The following is a 7,124-nucleotide window of genomic DNA, read 5'->3' on the forward strand; positions in this document are numbered from 1 at the left end:
CATCAGAATTATCGACTGGAACCAAAATGTGAGGACTGAATTCCTGTGGGAAGAGAGTTGAGTGGAAGCTGCTCTCCACTCTAATTGCCCCCCCGCCTACTAACTCGTTTCTTCCTTGGCAGGCCTGTGTTGAGTGCTAGAGCACACTGATGAACTCCACAGCACACTTAAAGTGTCCCAGTAATTAAAGTCCACACCGATTGTCAAGATAATGCACCACACAACAATAAGCTCTGTAAATTTAGGAGACTTAAACAAGTTTCACCATGTCGCCTAATTGCACTTTCTTTGCAGTTCTCACAGCCTTCAGCCCTTTTTTTTTTTTTTTTCTTCTTCTTCTTCTTCATTTTCGATGATTCCGCCCCTCACCTGAACAGACAGCTGAGGCAGGAGCAGACTTTGTGGCTCTGGAGAGAATATGCAAATATGAAGAGATGGAGTTTATCATCCAGAACTACTCTGCCCAGAGATGGAACAATAAGTGACAGCGGTTGAAGCCGGCAGAGAAGAATTGGTAAAGTATTTGTGAAATGAAAGTCGGATTATTGAGACCTGTGTCTCAGGTGGACGCCTGCTCTAACGCAGCAATTAGGACAACTATGACAAGCTCGATGGCCGTTTGCCTGATGTTATTCCTTCCAATTTTGACACTTGAGGAGGCAGAATGTAAGAACAAATCCTTGCTGTTTTGCAGTTTCTTCTCCCAATATCCTTCGCAGATGATGTGCAAATTGCTCTGTCTCCTAAAAGAAGTGTACGGTTTGACACAGTAAATGTGCGATGGCAAAATGCTGCTTGGTTTGAATCTTTTCTTCTCATAATGAGGAATTCTTGCTAATGAACATCTGGCGAGTTTCTGAACATTAATGAACTCACAGTGTAAAAACTCTTGTCTTTCAAGTGACGAGTTACTCTTCATCTCTGTTTGATCCGTGACTTCCGATAATTATTTTCTCCAAACCAACACCAAACCAGATTTGATCAATTCACACTCAAAACAATACTGACACAAACACCGGGTCTTTTTTTTTTTTTCTTTTTTTTAAATCTCTTGTCATAATTTTAAAGTTTTGGGATGAAATGAAGGACATAAGGAATGAATGTGGATACAAAATGTGTAAAACAAATTTTTACTGAAATACTGGAAAAAAAAACATCGATGCTAAACCTTCAGTGTAACAGGTGTGCCAACTGAAGGTTATAAGATATATATACACACACACACACACACTCACAGCTTGTGATTACTACACATCAGCAAAAAAAACCTTGACTGTTCGATTGATCCCAGAAGGCGTTACAATCTTTTTCCATTTTCTTCTGGTTTCTTTGGCGTCGTTGAGCACATTTTTCTCCAGTGGATCCAAGGTGAACTCCCCATATTTACTGGCATGGTCAGTAAATGAAATAATATAATCCTTGTACATATGGAATTTTTCCTGGGCTGAAAAATGTGTGTTTTTGTGATCTGTCATAAAAAAATATCAATTTCAGCCTCAGACCTGATAACATTATCACACCAGCGTAACGTCACAATACTGAGAAAAAAGAAAAGGTCATTTTAACTGCAATAACTTTGTTGTCTGATGGGTGTGAATATCAATTTATAAACTTGTGTGTGAATTCTTAAATTAAGACTTTATGTATTGAGTTTTTATGTATTAACAGTGCATTCCCCTGCGCACCACTAGTCTGTTTAATTCCTCTCAATTGTTAAAAGTCACCCAAAAAACAAGACGCACTAGAGCAAAAAACATCTGTGTGCTCCAGGCAGTGTGGTGACCACGCTCATTTTCTTCCGAATTAACGAAGCACTTTGCCACTTTATAGTACAACTCGGAAGAAGCACCAGCAGATGTTACTTGTGGTTATTTCTCAGGGACGTTTGTTGCTAATTGCATGGAAACCAACCTCCAGCCACCACCCACCCTCCATCAGACAATAGGCGGAAGGACTCCAGCACCATGTATGGAGGGAAACATGCCACCAAGCTTGCAAATAAAAAGCAATCTGCTTTTGAACAGATGGACTTTCGTCATCACATATCTTGCCAAAGGAGATCTGTCCCAGTAAAACCTGAAGAGATTATTAATGTGTGTTTAATGTGTTAAAGTAGGAGACTCATTGGGCGAGAACTATCTACACACAGAGAAACTGTGCTGCTTCTTGCCAGGGTTCAAACTAGTGCGCATGTAATATTGACATGGAAATGAATCCACAATCATTTCCTCACTGTTTGCTGTCTGAAGCTTCACACCAGCAGGACAGCAGTACCCACAGGGACATATCAGTGCTCACAACACTCCTTGTCTCATTAGAATTAAAGCAAATTCTACTTGAGGTGACTGAAATCTGACCTGTTTCTCTTAAATACCCCCCTGAGGACTGATAAAGTGCAAAAGAAAAAGTACTTCTAAGTCAAATGATCCTGTCCAATTTAAGACGAACTCTAGAAAACCAGGAGAAAGGAAGAAAAATGAGTTAAAGGTTTGCAGCGGCCAGAGTTCAAACTTGAAATTTGGTGCTTGGAGCATATGTACTCACATCGTATGAACCCTGTCCACTTGGATATTGAGTTATTCATCACATCCCCAGATTCCCCTTTGGCCCTTGTTTGTAAGAGAGTCATCTTTATCTTTTTATGGTGCACACCTGTCTTTGCTGCAGTCACCCACACAGACAACCAACTTGGTGGTCGGTGGAGGACAACGGCAACAACAACCCCCCCCCCCCCAGATTCACTCCAATGGTTTCTCCACTCCGCTCTCTGGTGCCTCTTTTCTAAATCTGTTAGTTAGAGAGGAGTACATTTCGTGACATTCCCTGAAACTGAAGTTCATATGTTGATCTTCAAGTTGAGAACATTCTGACAACAGATAAACTACACATTCAAACCTGAATTTTGATCAAAGTATCTATAGATATATCTGCTATGAACGTTTCTCCAGCAGAAGCTGATGATTCCAGACAAATCAGCTCCATCAGTTCTAATCCACAGAGAAAGAAAAAGTTTTTCTTGATCTTGAGCTGGGAGAGTTCTGAGAGGAAACTAAGGATGTTTGTCAGGAGCTAAATTTAAGAATTATGAGAAAATGGTCAATAGCTCAAACTGATGTTAAACTGAGCTCATTCATGTCCCTGAGACATGAGCCTCATCAAAGAGAGGATCTCGTTTTAAGGCGAATAATTCATCTGAATCGATTAGTGGATTCAGACACAGTTACTGATTCTGGAGGCTCTGCATGCTGTATAAATGCACAAAACACCAACACATAATCACTCTAAAAGACAAGACTTTGTTCCTGAGTATTATTCAGTTTGAAATAATGAGCTGCTTAAAAAAACTATAGGTAGCAAATCTACACCCAGACAATCCTCCTCTATGCCTCTCCATTCTATTCAGGGTTGTGGGCGCTGTATCTGATCCCAGCTGACTATGGGTGAAAGCAGGGCACAACCTGTACAGGTCACCTGTCAATCACAGAGCAAAGATAGAGAGACAGACACGTACATTCACTCCTGCCAATCAGTTTTACACACACACCAGTTCACCTCAAAGAAATGTTTTTGGACTGTGGGAGGAAACAGAAACACGTGGAAAAACAACAAATGCTCCAAACAGAAAGACCCCAAGTGCAACGCTGACTTAAACTGGGGATGTTTTGTCCCTGTGCAGCCTGATGATGTATGTATCTGTTTGAATAGACCTCAACGTTATGACACAGTGAAAACTGTGCACCACCCGGGGATTAAAACATGTATATTGTCATGAGTACATGTTGGGTTCATCCACGGTTCAATCCATCTTGATCAAATGCCATGGGTGCATTGTTTCTGTGTTCAATATGAGCTTACTATAGCCACTAGATTACATCGCATGAGAGAGGCATTGGACATTTATGGAATAAACACACAATCCACATACACTGATATAGTTTGATAAAGATGTAGTAAAACTGAAATGCACACAGTCTTACTTAACCATATAGTAAGCTTGTCGCTGTCATCAAAAGTGGGCTTACAGCTGGTTTCCAGAGATGAAAAACAAATGAAACACTTTGAGCTGAGTCCCCTCCCATTCTGCAACTCCATCTGTCACTCCCAGCGACTTATTCCGAGCAAGAGCGCTTTGCTGCATGACCTCCGTCACGAGGCGCAAGATGAACGAGGTGGGTCTGGTCTCTGTCCTCTGTCTTCCTCGAGCCAAGGCAGCAGGAGCGCCGAAGCAGTGAGAACACCTGCAAACTGAGAGTAATGAGGCAGCAGGACATGTGGCCGCCCATCCTCCCCCTACTAATCAATCCTGCCGGCCATTAAGGGAACCAAGGAGAACTGAAGCTAGTTAGAGAAAGTTGCATTCATACCACAGTGAAACATTGCCTGCATCTGCAGCTTCATTCAGATGGCCACTGCTTGTTATGCTGCTCAATTAACCTCATCGGCTGTATTCAGATCTCCTGTTGGTTCATTTTGACTTTCTGCCACAATTTTCTTTTTTTCCCATTACGGCTAAAAGTCACTTCATTTGTGTTCTTCCTTTTAGGCCAATTTAACCATCATTGAAGCCAAAAACACATCTGTTCATGACATGACGACTGAGCTCTCACCATCAAGTGCAAGTACAAATACAGAATTCTTATAAACATGTTGTGTATTTTTACCATTACACCAATTCAGGCACTTTTTTGTCAATAATCACAAGCATTAACTCAACAATTGTAATACTATTGAATTATATCAAGTGCTATTTCAGCATAGAGGTCCACATCAGTCCACAGGCACTTTCCGGAAAGACTTCTCTTTTTAGCAGCCTCAAGCACTAGTTCCCATCATAATACATGATGGATGTGCACAAAAATGTATTTTCATTTTTCGATTGAAACCTCCACCATTCCTCTATTCCACCTCTTCAATCTTGAGGAGTTTAAATTTGGGCATTTGCCATTTTGGCATTTTCCATTGTTTTCCATTGTTGTTGCGCAAGCTTGCAAGAAAAAAAAAAAACACCCCCCAAAAAACATATATATAGGGTTAACCCTAACCCTAACCCTATATATATATATATATATATATATATATATATGTATATATATATGAGCGATCACATCCAAAGAGCTTTTTTCAGCTGCCTCCCTGGCAAACCTAGTAAGCGTGGCTAATGGAAATTTAATCAGCAACAAGAGAGGACAGCAGGCATAATGCTACAAATGATAAATAGAAGAAAGATGCAAATGGTATTTATTTTAGACAGGCCGAGCTGACAAGCCTGATAATGCCTCTTCATGCAGCGTCTCCCTGAAGCTTCCTTTTGATAGCTCAGAAGTGGTATGCACCATATTTCACAGCCTATCATTTATGGAATAAATTGTGTTATTCAAAGAAATCTTTTTATTTCAATTTTTTCCGCCAAAAATCTTTCCTGTCAGTGGAGTCAGAGCACAACTGAAGAGGCCCTCAAATAATTAAAGGAAATGTAAATTTATGATGTAATAAAAGAGAAAGAAAATCACCGAAAATCATAGAATTTTGAAAACATCCTCAAATTTCAACATGCACACACGATGTCAGGAAAACGTTTTGTTGTGGAATTTCATTTTTGTTTGTCAAGGATCACGGCTGAACCCAAACGAAGGCTCATCCTCGGCTGTAAATGTTCAAAAAGCCCCAGAACACGAGAATCACAAACACAAGGACAAATGCAGGATATCTAGAAACAAAAGGTAGTGAGACGATCTGGCAACAGACACATGAGGGAAGAGGATTCATCCGCAACCAGAGACACAGGTGAAAGACTTTAGGAAGAATCACACATGCACAGAGGGAGGGCTGACAGGAAGGACAGCTGCGCAGCGACGGAGTCAAGACAGGTGAGTACAAAATAAAACGGGAAGAGATGAAATAGGGAAGACACGCATGCTTGACTAAGACACAGAAGGAGACCTGCATTATGGTTTCCTCTCATCAAAATTCAGGGATATTGATCTGTTACAAGACGTTTCACTCAGAGCCTGTCATTGTCCAATACAACGGATATGAAATCAAAAGCTGCACTTAAACACAAAGGGGGATTACATCTGTCAACATGGTTAAACCCTCACATGCATAAACAGCCTTCTGATCTGGGTGTATCATACCATAGGTCTTTTACAAGAAAATTGTACAGTTGTTCATCTCATCTCAATGTATAACATTGATTTTTAATGAGAGGATGCTTTTGCCGTCCTCGCATAACAAAGACTCTGCATTTCCTCTCAACATGATCCCATGGATTCCAGCAACCCACCACAAATAGCTGCTTTGGTTGGTATTTCTCGGCTGGTGACATTTAGATTTTAATTACATGCATTCGGAGGTGAGATTCAGATTTAAGTATTAATATCTCTTTTTATTTCAGGCTCAAATGTTCGTCTGAAATGCTGTGCCTAAAGTGAATATTTGATGAGAGAAGTGGTCGAGGTTTTATCGAGCGCTGAGCTTAATCATTCCTGACCCTGGAAACAGAAGCTGATAAAGCCATCTTTTTTTATTAGAAGATAAAAAAAATTGCCCGGCTGGCATGTGATTTTAGCTTTTTAGATTTGGTTTCAAAAGACAGCATCGTGGGGGGATTTCTTGTAAACAAAGAAAATTCCTGTTTACATTCAATGTTTCATACAAAAATGCACACGATGAACACTCAAAATGCATCACACATGATGAAGGCACACTATTTCTCCCTGAAGACTGGAAACTCTTTTGTTTTGAAACAACTAAATATTGTTCGCTACGCATATGTGTTTGCTAGGAAACACTCTGCTTCTTGCCTTGCTTACACACTTGTCTTTAGATGCATTGCCACTAGCTGTAGATCAGTGGCACCATTAGTGCGACTATGAGCTGCACCAAGAAAAGCCGGCGAAGGGGGGGGGGGCTTTCTTAGAAAAACACATTCGTAGCTCTATTAGACTTCATGAAATCCACAGGGTGCCGAACGCGGAACCTGTGAAGAACCTATATTTGTTTTCCATGACTTCCTCACATTAAAAGCCACCCTGTGTGTGCAATTTCAGTCATTTGAACAACGTGAGGCAACATTTCCCTGCACCTTTGTAAAGCTGAATCTTTAAAATGCTTTATATCCAGCT

Source organism: Lipophrys pholis, assembly GCF_963383615.2.
Source record: "Lipophrys pholis genome assembly, chromosome: 10".
Taxonomy (NCBI): Eukaryota; Metazoa; Chordata; class Actinopteri; order Blenniiformes; family Blenniidae; genus Lipophrys; species Lipophrys pholis.